At 41.0% G+C, this 12,492-nt stretch overlaps 1 long non-coding RNA gene across 2 annotated transcripts; it reads right to left on the bottom strand.

Moving 5' to 3' along the window:
• Positions 1-1,216: 1,216 nt before the first annotated feature.
• On the bottom strand, positions 1,217-9,172 carry LOC149918721 (uncharacterized). 2 transcript variants are annotated; one of them, XR_016465662.1, is made up of 3 exons: positions 9,090-9,172; positions 3,677-3,796; positions 1,217-1,505 (listed from the first exon to the last, which is right to left on the bottom strand). It is a non-coding gene; the product is annotated as an uncharacterized LOC149918721 (long non-coding RNA). The 2 variants fall into 2 exon arrangements; XR_016465663.1 differs by lacking the exon at positions 1,217-1,505 and adding an exon at positions 2,517-2,701.
• Between the last annotated feature and the right edge of the window lie 3,320 nt (positions 9,173-12,492).

Genomic DNA, 12,492 nt, shown 5'->3' with positions numbered 1-12,492 from the left:
GGATGTGGCTCTGGGCAGCTTGGTCTGATGGTTGGCAACCCTGCGCATAGCAGAGGGGTTGAAACTATATGGCCTTTATGGTCCTTTTCAACCTAGGCCATTCTATGATTCTATGATTCTATTTATGAAAAAAAGTATTCAGTGAGGGACTGGCTTTTCTGTGTCTTGTAAGGAAGAGAGTAGTGTCAGGAGAATCAGTAGACTGGAAAAATAGGGATATGGTAACTATGAGGGATCTGGGTTGGTGTGACACTAGGCAAAGGGGGATCCGACAAGTAAAACATATAATTTTGAACCTCAGAATACATGGAAGACTTCTCAGCATGTTCTTCCTCATTGTTCTGCTTATTGCAGGATGTCATTCAGGAGCTTGCATGAGATGAGAGTTCGGTGTATGATCTTTACAAAACACATGTAGGGACTGTGTGGGGAACCAAGTTTCACAGAATAGCTTTAGTGATGGTGGGTGGCAGGAAAAAAAGACCGTATAGAAATCTTGCAGATGAGTGGAAGATGGCTGTGTGCAATATTTTTCAGATTGCAAATCTATAGGCAGTCAATCTGTTTGCATGAGTTCAGCATTTTACTACTGACTCCATGGGACAGGATCAAACTCCATTAATGCATTAACACATCAATATTGTGGATTGTTGAGTATCACCAATACACCAGCAGACTGAAGAGCTTTGTTCTGAATGCTAAGGGCAAGTAGAAACTTAGGTTAGATATTAGGAAGAAATTCTGTACTCAGTGGGTGGTGAGGTCTTGGCAGAGGCTGCCCAGAGAATCTGCAGATGTCCCCATCCTTGGAGATGTTCAAAGCCAGGCTAGATGGCACCTTGGGCATCCTGATCTGGTGGGTGGCAACCCCCATGGCAGGGGGTTGGGACTAGATTGTTGAGGTCTCCTCCAGCCTAAGCCATTCTATGATTCTATGATTCTATGATTCTATGATTCTATGATTCTATGATTCTATGATTCTATGATTCTGTGATTCTATGATTCCATGATTCTGTGAATATGGCTTAGGGGATTGACTCCTATGAGTGCTGGCCAGACAAAGAGCAAACCTTGAAGTGTTTCTAGAGGGTTTCTAGAAGTATGAGGTCTACGTTAAGGTACTCTTAGGAGATGAAAAGTTAAAAAATAACATAGATCTGTGTCGTCTGCTTGTTGTTCTGAAACCCTTTTGTCTCCACTTTGTTCCTGGTGCTAAACAAACAATAGTTTACTGAAATAGTTTTCTGATCACAGCATAAACCATTGATCATACCCTCCTTCAGGGAGGCCCTGTAGGCTCTGGCTCAATCAGATCTTGGGCTGACATCCAGGCTTGGGTCCAGCTTCTGAGCTTCAGGAGTTGAGCTTGAGTATATGGGCTGAAGGATGCAGAGGGAAAGCTCATACCATGACAGAGCCAGAGGGCTTCATTGTGATCCATTGGAATGGCGGATTGCATTACGAACTTTAAAATGCAACATGTGCTGCTGATGATTGGACTGCTCCTGTGAGTGTTTAAAATACTACCACTTAGTATTGTACACGTAGTTATTAATTAATAATATGCATTTATATAGCACCATAAATGTCCATGGCACTTTACAGATAACGATATTCCTAACAGTCAGGAATATTAAGCTTAAGCACCTGGAAGATAGCCAAATGATATAAACAGCTATAAAGTCTAGTGCTGCTATTTGAAATTTGGTTAGGTCCTTTCAAATCGTCTTCTGAACAGAACTCACTGAAGGCAGTGCCTGCATTATTCCTATAACTGGGACATTTGGCTAACTAAAGTAAGTGTTTACAAATACTCTTGAGACATAGTTTTTAATGGAACCATGGATGAGTATGCGCTACGCTGACTGAGCATTGCTACAACCCTTGTGCATAGCAGGAGAAATAACAGTTCAGCAGGGACCGCTCATCTCTAGTGGTGACTGCAAGTTTGAAAGAATGGGGGAGTGAAATTATCTACTTACTGTCTCTTGTGGTGCTTTGGACAGATATGTTAATTTCTGCAACAGATCTGTCCAAGAGAAAATAATGTCTAGTGAGAGGAAAACTAACTTTCTAAACACCACTGAGCCAGAACAAGAGTGCATACTGATCAAAACACTGGATTAGCCAGGAAGTGTAACTTTCTGCTACTGTCTGTGTCCCCTGGCATGAAGGAATCTAACGAAAGAACAGGAACAAGATGAATGCATACATTTTTGGCAAGAACAGTAGCTAGCTCTGGCTTAATGACCTTAGACAACCTGCGGCATAGGAGTGAAGCACGTTTAATTAGGCAGAAGGTCTAAGGAACTTGGGAGATATGGCACTACACAGAGATATTGCTTTTCTGAGTTCTGACAGGCTCATTACAAGAGAAATACTTGTCCTCTGCCAAGCCCAAAGGGGAAAGGACTTAGCACCAGGGGCAAAGTCTCACTCTCCCCACAGGTGGCAAATATTCAGCACCTCCATGATGTCTGTGCAAGTTCCTTACCAGACACATACACTCAAATCACATGGAAAGAGGTGAGCTGGTTGCTCCTGTCCACAATTTTGCACTTCAGAGGGGAGAGAACCTGCTGAATGCAGCATGGAGCATACCCCGAATTGTCGTCTTCCTCCCTCCTGCAGCGAAACAGCCAAGTCTGTGCTGGCTTGGTAAGCTCCTGGAAGAGATTTCTTTGGTGAGCCGTACCTGTCCCTAAAGAACAGGAAAAGTGGGAGAGCTTGTCTTTCCCATTACTTCCATAAAAAAGAGGACTTTGTTCCTTCTGCCTGGCTGAAGGGCAGACCAGCATTGCACCATCATTGCTGATTGCTCATCAGCTGTGTGCTGAAGTATTTCTCTCTTGCTACTGCCTATTTTAACCCTTGTGCTAGATTGTTTTTTCCCACTTTCTGCAGAGTGGTGTATCTCTTTTCTCACTGCATCTCCTTAGAGTGTTTATTTTAGAGAGCTGTTTTGAAAGCAGAATTAAGGACGAATCATTGTGTGCTCTTTGTGCTTATGATTTTCAAAGGTGGATGGTCTTGCATATGTGGAAAGCTGGCCAAGAAATTTAATGAACTGCAATGGAGGCAAAGCTAACTGAATGTTAATGGAGAAAATCAGTGAGAGTGTTTCTCCATGCTTTGCCAGGTTTAAAGGCTGCTGTATAACAGAAGAGCATTTTCTCCATTTGAAAGTAAACAGACTATGTCTCACCCTGCTTAGCAGATCACATGGACCTTAAAAGGGGAAGTGAAGGACTGGCCCCACAGAATGTGGAACTGGATGCCTATTCCAAGCACAAGCCAAAAAAGACTCAGTCAATAGATTCTGCATATCATTTTAAAATTTAAATCTCCACCTTGTAGAAGTCTAAAATTTCTGACTGAGTTTTCTTACCTTCTGGGTTGGGACTGACTGTGAACCTCATGAGATGACTTGCTCCTGTACATTCCAGTGGTTTAAGTAACCATTTTTAAAGTCTTTTGAGGTCAGAGCAAGAATTCCAAGTCTTTTGAGGTTCTACCTCTATAAGGCAATTTTTAAACAGTAGAAAATTCTCATTTGTATTCTGTCTTTAGATTCTGCTTCAATTCAGTCTTCAGGTTCAAGGCCCAAGCCCACATGAAGGACTTGAAATACCTTTCTTGTCTAAAAAAGGATTATGCAAAGGTATTATTTCCTTACCTTCCAGATCTGGTTCCATGCATGTTCACACTGATGACTGTTTACTTTATTAGATACAAATGAAGTGGTTGTTGTTTACTGTGTTACCCGTCTTGTGTTCCTGCTGCTCCTGATGCAAACCTAGAGAACACACTGGATTTTACTCTGGGTCCCGTCTCATCAACAGGATTTGTAATTGAACTTGTGGAGTTGCTTTGCAGTTAGACTCTTGCTCTTCTCATATTGGCTGTATGCTCTGCACAGTGTATTTCTGCCTTCTGGTAGGGTGTGCACTACACCCAAGCAGAGGGCACGTGGCTAAAACAGAAGATCCAAGAAATCATGCAGATAAATATTTAACCTCAGGGGTTAATATAGGTATTTGGTATAAGTCTCTTTGTACTTGTAAATTAAGGATCTAACACAATTTCAACTAACGTCTCTGTTTTTTTTTTTTTTTTGAAAAGCATAATAAAGCAGGGGTCAATTTTAAAAACCTAAGCAGAGAAAATAAATGGCTTAAACTATAAACAAAATACCTTTCAGTGATGTATTGATAAGAAGAAACTGGTATTACAGCTCTCTGGGAAATAGGTGTCATTCCCAGTAGTGATATTTTGCATATTTCAGTCAGGACTGGGAACCACAGGTGATACAGTGCTTTCCTGTCAAGACTTGATTGTAGAATTTGTACATGGTGAAAGCATGCCAAACCCTACCCATATTAACTGTTTGACTATTTCTACAGGCCCATACATATAATCTGTGTGGTTGCAAAACAGGAAGAGTTGCAGGACAAAGAACATATTGTTAAATTAAAGAGTTTCACAGTTATTGCCTGCAGTATGCAGGGAAAAAAAAAAACCAACAAAACACAAAACATAGTGAGAGATTGTGAAGGCATGTATATAAAGTTGAAAGAAAAGAGAATGCTGAGTTCAAGGAACTCACTGAGTTCCTGCTTCTGACGCAGAGAAAGTAAATGAACAGCTGGTTTAAGCTACTTCTTTCCTAACTGAACGGCATAGCGTTTACTTTATTAGTTGGCAGCATGAATTGATTTAAAACAAAATACGAAGAAAGGTCCAACATTCTTTGATGTTGCACCTGATTTTTGCTCCCCAGCTGCAGTGATTGAATAATCTTTCACTCCTGCATGGTAGCTGAATGTGTTCATATTTTTGTGTCTTCTTGCATATGGATGTCTCTAGCTGTATACTAGTTGTACGTGTAGAAAAAATTATGTCAGTTGTATTTCCAGTATGCTTGCTATTAAAGCAAATGTGAACTGATCAAACAATCCATTGTTTCTAGATCTATGCATCCAATTTGTGTTAGTGTTTTGCTAGCTTTGAAGTAATTTTTTGCATAATATTTCCTATAACTGTTAGAGTTTTGCCTGCCTGCCTGTTTCTGGCATTAAGCAAGCAGAAGACTCAGCAAGTAGGGACGAGCTTAATTCCTGTTGTTGTGCTGAGAGACATTTCTGCTTTGCCCTAGCCTGGTGATAGAGTCAAAATTCCTGTTTATCTTGGTTCTCAGCTCCTTCCAAACTTGGACTGCAGTGGGATTTGGGCATCAATTTGGACATCAGTTTTCCTGATGCACTGACAAATGTTTCTGTGGTCAGCAGGATGCATAGTTCAATCTAGAAACCTCATCATCCACTTCCTCCCTCCTTCCCTCGGTCTTTCCTTCCTTCCTTCCTTCCTTCCTTCCTTCCTTCCTTCCTTCCTTCCTCCCTTCCTCCCTTCCTCCCTGCCTTCCTCCCTCCCTCCCTCCCTCCCTCCCTCCCTTCCTCCCTTCCTTTCTCCCTTCCACCCGCCCTCCGTCCCTCCCTTCCATCCTTTTGTATTTGGATATGTACTTGGTTATTGTTTGTGAGTGTTAATTTCCTTGTGTGTTCTAGTTCATCTATAAAGAGTCTCAAGAATGGGCATGCTGGTCTACAGTGTGACAAAAGGAAGTTTTATTTAAGAACTGATTACATGACTGCAGCATTTGTAGGAAGGAAAGAGAAGAATTAAGACAAGAACACAAATTACAATTTGGTGTTGAATGATTTGATTTAAGGAAGGAGTGACAGTAGTTCTGAGATCTCAAAGATCTGTCCTTCCTATTTTATAAATTCTCATAACCCTTAGAGACAACAGGAATACAAAGAAATCTCCAGACCACTAGATAGGCCAAAACAACCCAAAACAATTGGGTATTCAGAATTTGTGGCAGAAAGGGAAGTACATAAAAATATTCCAATTCCAGAGAAGTGAAGTGGTACAGGTTTGGACTTCCATGAACATCTAAATATAGTGTGAAATGAGAACTACTTTTAATAGAGAAAAGATGACAAAGAAATTACAAAAGATTCAAAATGCACAAGAAATTAGGCAAGGATGAAACATGTTGAATAGGGATTTAATGGTCTGAGCAACTTGAGCCAATTGTGTTTCCACTTTGAACAGGGACCTAAGGAATCTCCAGAGAACCTTTTCAACCTGAATTCTTCTATGAACCTGTCATATGGCTCTATGAGGGAGGGTACTTATGTGAGCCATCAGAGAATGTTCTTGACACACATTGCCAAGTTTTTAATTAGTAATGTTCACACAAACAGAGAAAGTGTGCAAATGAAATTGGGTGTTGACACAAAGATGAGAGTCATCATCAATACACAAGAGGATCAGAACACGGGAGGCAATGAAAGATTTTGATGGGTAAGATAATAGAAAGGGATATCTGTCTTAACTGTATGAGATGCAAGTTCATGTCCTTAGAGAGGAACCAGAAGAATTTTCACAACAAACTGTAGCCACATCTATTGAAAAGGGTAGAAAACAGAGTAGTGTGCACTAGTCAGTCACAAGCCAATTAGGTATCACTACTGTGATTTGGCTGTAAATGAGCAAATGCTATGTAGCATTTATGGTATTCAGAGTAGTGAGAAAGAAGTCCTGATACCATTGTTTTCAAAAAGAGATCAAAACAAATCAAACCAAAACAAACAACAACAACAACAAAACCAACCAAACCTAAAAACAAAGCAGAAGTGAGCAACAGAGCAACAGAAAATTCAGATGCTTCAACTAAAGCCAATTTTGAGATTGAAAATGAAAGGACATCACAGAAAAATGTACAGAATTGCCCTAACTGTAGGATAATGAAAAGATTTTAGGACAGCCTAACCACTTGAAATAGTGCAAGCCTGGCTCTATGTGCAGAATGAGGAACAAAAGACTGGAGAGCAGCCTACTGGAAAAGGATCTGGGGATTCTGGGTGACAGCAAGTTGAACCTGAGTCAGCAGTGTGCCCTGGAAGCCAAAAGGGCAGACTGCCCAGCACTGCCACCAGGTGTGGGGAGGGATTGTCCCACTCTGCTCGGTGCTGTGCGGCCTCACCTTGAGAACCAGGTGCAGTTTTGGATGCATTATAAGGACATAAAACATACAGAACATCCGAAGGAGGGATACAAAGATGGTGAAGGACCTGAAGGTCGTGACTTATGAAGAACAGCTGGGTTTGTTCAGCCCAGAGCAGAGGAGAGGCCTGATTGTGGCTGCAGTTTCTCAAAGGGAGTGGAGGGGCAGCTCTGAGCTGTGTGACAGCAGAGACGGCATGGAGTTGTGTGAGGGGAGTGTCAGGCAGGGGCCAGGAAAAAGTTCTTCACAGAGAGAGATGGAATGGCCTTCCCAGGGCAGAGGGCACAGCCCACTGAAGTTCAAGGAGTATTTGGACAATGCTCTCAGATATTGGATGGTCCTGTGTGGAGCCAGGAGTTGGACTTGATGATCCTCATGAATTCCTTCCAATTCAGGATATTCTGATTCTATGATTCTGCCTCTCATTGTTAATAGCAAGAGCAAAAACTTTGAGCATTTCAAGCTGACATTGTCAGAGAGAATTTTTGAGTGTGGTTTGTTGTAATATTAGAGATCATTTCTGGTGATCCAGGAGATCCCCTAGGGTCCTGACTAATTAAAAAAACTTAAGAGCCAAACTTCATGTGGGTTGTCCTCCTAGAGCCTTCGCCCATTGACCCAAGAGTTTTGTGTGAGTTCAAGTCTGGATCTTCAGCTACCTGAATGATATCATACATTTACCTAGATGGAGCTTGGATCTATCTTGCAGTTAAATTTCCTTTTGTTCTTGACTTGGCATTGGATTAGAATTTGAACCTTATTCATTCCTTACCCTAAATGAGACTGTTAATGGATCCTGCTACCAGCACCTGGCTCTGCCTGCTGTGCTAAGGTGTTGTGGGCAAGGGCACAGACTGCCAGCATTACCCTCTGCTCCTGGCTCATCTTCCCTCATGGAGTAGTCTTGCTCTTGCTAGTCACTGACATCATATTGTTTCTATGTTCATGTGTCCTTTTTTAGTATGATTAAGTTCTAAAACACTACAGCAATATTGATATTAATAGTCAAGCCTGTTAATGCTCCAGAAAGGATGTCTTACTGATTCTTCATCCCTACATCACCGTTGTCAGAGTGAATTTAAAAGGGTTGTGTGAGGTGACTGTAAGAACCAAAAATCCTCCAGCCATGAGATTATCTGTCTTCCATTCAGAAAGCCTCATTGCCTGAATAGTGGATAGCATGCAAGATATACATGCTCTTAGTTAATGACAGTGTATTAGACTTCACCTGCAGCAGTTTGCTATCTGAAATAATTGCATGTCATGACAGTGTGAGCTCTCACAGAATCACAGAATCACAGAACGGCCAGGGTTGAAAGGGACCTCAAGGATCATGAATCTCCAACCCCCCTGCCACATGCAGCGCCACAAACCTACCCATTTAATACTAGACCAGGTTGCCCAGGGCTTCATCCAATCCGGCCTTTAACACCTCCAGGGACGGGGCATGAAGGACGGGGCTCTCCTTTCCCTTACTTGGTATGTTGCCATACCACATTTGAAAGTGTCACTGCGAATTATATTATGATATGGCATGTCAATACCATGTCCTGAAATAACTGGATAAAGGGAACCTGTCAAAATACAAACAAGTTATGGAAAAGTAAAATAATTTATTTTCATTAATTAACAGCTTGATCTATTTGTTAGAAGCAGGGATTTCACCAACATCAAAACAGCAGATTGTAGTCAGTTAACATCTTTCCATCATGGGATGTGGTTTTATCCTAACTGCAGTTTATTTTTAAAATTTTGAATGCATTCAAACACATTCAAGTATTGCTGTATCTGATCCATAGCTGTAATGACTAGCTATTGACCAAAAATGTCTACAGCTCAAAGCTTCAAAGAGAGATCAATCCTAAGTGATCTCAGGTGCAAGTAACCATACTGAGCACAGTAGTAGGTTTCCAAGCTCACAGTCCATGAGATTTTGGAGTTAACAGTGTCCACTGTAACTCAAAAAAAACAAACAAAAAAGAAACAACCAAACAATTTAAAATCCAACTTCACATACCTGATTCATTTGCTAATTCACAAAAGTTATCTTAAGCACTGATATTATATCACAGTGTGAACGAGTAACAACCCTATTGCCAGACCAGAACTGACTTCAAAACTTGGATTCTAAATTTCATCAAGGATGGATTATTTCGTCACAATGTTCACATTTGAACTTCTACATTATAGTCTGCATCACAAGCTCAGATGTATCTCAAGGCCAAGTCCAGATCTATTATTAGTATTATTGTGCATAGTGAAATACTCTGGTGGACTGAGCATTAATATAGTATGAATCAGATTAAGATCAGTCTGAACTATGCTCACTGATTGAAATTAATTGCCAATTATTTGGATCAAAGAATAATACAGGCAAAGGAATACAGTCTTCCAAAACTGTACAGCCTAGTGAAGACCTGTCATTGTTGGATGATTGATGAGTTTTAACATTTCATTTAATTTCTTCTAGGAAATACATTTGAAGCATTCATCACTTCACACAGCCCATATTCTACTATGTACATGTAGAACAGTGATCTAGGCATTTACTAGGATAAGAGAGACCAACTGGCCTCTCTTGTTTTACAGACTTATGATGTTTGTGTGACAAACCTGAGACTTCAGCCAGGATAACCTGTTTTAAGGAATGTGGAGAAACACAACTATTTCAGCCATTCTCTTGTTCTTCTGTTTACTGAACAGAGGAATGAAAAGAACCGTTTTAGATTTGTAACTATTTCCTTCATTTATTTTGTCTCCCAAACTGTGTACAACCTTCTCCAATATCACCTCTTAAACAGTATGTGGGATTCCCAGTAGCTTGGGTATGAACCTGTAAGAAAAGTACAAATCTTGCCTAAACTTCATCTTTAGAAAATATCTACTAAGAGTGCTGCAGACAGATGAAAGCAAGTTCTTTAGCCAGCAGGGCATGAATCAGCTGTGATCCCAAAGATGCTTCACAGTGTTAGCTTGGAGCTGAGTCCAAGCTTACCTTGGGCTTGGCCAGACACAACTGAAGCAAGTCGGTTTTAAATGGTATTGGACAATAAATATATAATTATACTGAACTACCCTCTTGCGTCAGATTCTCCCCTCGTTTACACCAGTCCTGCTTCACGGCAATCAGCAGCTTTGAAGCGGTAAAAGAAGTATTTGGCTTAGTTCCTCAGTTTTATGCAAATATCCTATGTAACATCAAAAAGGAAATTCAAAGAGAAGGTGGAATAGCACTTAGAAATCAAGACCAGCAAACGTCTGTTTGCTGTTGAAGTAGGTAGTACTGCTGAACAATAGCTATAGTTGAACCAACAAGGAAAGTTTTCCTTAAAAGGTAACCCAGAGTCTGAGGTTCAAAGAAACCATCCAAATTTCCATGTGTTTACTATCAAAGACTAAATGCAGAAGTTTGAGTGCTTGAAAAAACTGCTACAGTTTGAACTAAAGGATAAAATCTATGTTCAAACTAGCACAAACATCAAATATAAGTGTCACAAAGTTGAGGTTAGTGGGTACCTAATCCATCAGGGTGATTCATGGCATCTAAGCACCTTGGATTCAATGTAGGTCACTGAAAGAGGAGTATATTGGCAATATAGTGAGTTTACTGAACATTCACAGGAGTGATTCATTTCTGAGTGGACTGAGAGGACATCTGGCTAACTTCTGGGAAGCAGTAGGCAAAGGTATATGTCTGGACAGGCACAAGAATCTTGTCTTCAAATGTCCTCATGCGAGTAGGAGTCAGAACTGTAAGCATTGTTTTGATGCTGTTGTTATTAGGCACAGTCTGAGCACATCTGACAAATCTGGCCTCTCTGAGGTAGTGCGTCAGAGTCTCGTAGTCTGAATTACAACAATTTAGTTGCCTACCACAGCAAACCTGGCTGCTCCTGAGCATTCATACCAGCAGAGAGTGAAGCACCTCAGTGACTCTGAATAGTAGAATTTGACTAGATTATTGCTACCTCCAATATCTCACAGCCCTGAATACCTGTCCAAGTCACCTACTAGACTGACAGGCTGTTTTCACAGCTGGTCTAAATTCATTGCAATTCCCTACACCTACTTGGTGAAGAGTAAGAAGGAGTGATTCAGCCAACGAAAGCAAGGTGCAGAGAGGGAAGTTGCTGGGAAACACCAATGGGAAAAGAAACACAGTGACTTAGGTTCAAGCAAGGTGACTGAACATGGCTCTAGGGCACCCAAATTCCACTGAAGACAGACATTGCCACAGTCCTCTGGTTGGCAGTGGTGGCAAATTTCTGTACCTTGTAAACTGAGCTCATGGGCACTGCATCACATGTGTTAATGGGGTGAAGGAACTGGTGTTGGACTTGCAGTGACCCTGGCCAGAGGGTAACACTGGGTTGGATGTATTCTTCCCTCCTGCCTACTTACTGGATGGTTTTACTTGACACCAAACACAAGCAGAAAGGAACCCCCGCAGTCCAGGGTGTGAGGCAATTAGACAAGTTGTTTCTCCTAAAATTGGATTTGATTATACAGGCCATTTCCATCCCTTCAGAGCTTGTGCTTGAGAATTAATATGGTAATTATTGATCTCTTTTGTGTACTATGAAAAAGGATGTTCTGCACCTCAGAAGTGGATTTGTTCTGATGACACATAAACAAAACCCTGGAGGGAAGAAGGTAAGGCATAAAGAGGTGTTGACAAGCTGTACACCATTTGGTTATGCAAACACAGATGTGGTAAAGGGCAAAGAGCAACGATTTTGCAAAAGTTAAAAGTGTGGGAACGCTGGCGGTTGCTCTTTAATGATTATAACACAAAGGAATGCTGGCAACTTTTCCCAGTGACTTTACATGAGTAATAAGATGTACTATTGGAAATCTCCTTTAACGTACCAGCTTTTTATTTGAGACTTTAAACCCCTCGCTGATACGTGTAAAGCTTCCTGTGAACTAATGTGGTGGTCCTAATACTGCTGGAGAATTTCTGCTTGCAGATACAGTGCATCATTGTGGGCAGATCAGGCCCATTGTGTGCTGCCCTACTCATTTACAAGCAAGCTGTGATTAGGATTATAAAAATGGGAAGGAAGTCTCTGGGTAAGCTTGTCAAAAGTATGATTTATGTAGCCTCCCTTCCATGGGTTCCTCGCTTGACGTATTTGTCTTGCTCTTTCCTTCTAGAAATTAAGTTCTTTGAAAGAGTATTTCCAAGCTGACATACACAGCTTTCCAGCATATCTCTGGTGTCAGCAACTCGTGGAGTTTGGTCTGTAGTACAATATTTGTGTTTCGGGGAAAAAAAAAAAAAAGGCATTATTTTCCTCCTAAGTTTGTGTGTTTTGCTGCAGAGTTCAGAGCAGTTGTGTGTCCTAGCTCTCACAAATGAGAAAGGTTGTTTGTCAGGCAAAAGATCACTCTGCAGTCACTCAAACACATTTCTCATC

This window comes from Phasianus colchicus, chromosome 3, assembly GCF_987193195.1.
Source record: "Phasianus colchicus chromosome 3, bPhaCol1.hap1.1, whole genome shotgun sequence".
Lineage (NCBI taxonomy): Eukaryota > Metazoa > Chordata > Aves > Galliformes > Phasianidae > Phasianus > Phasianus colchicus.
The sequence above is the reverse complement of the archived record's forward strand: the minus strand, read 5'-3'. Positions and strand labels throughout refer to the sequence as shown.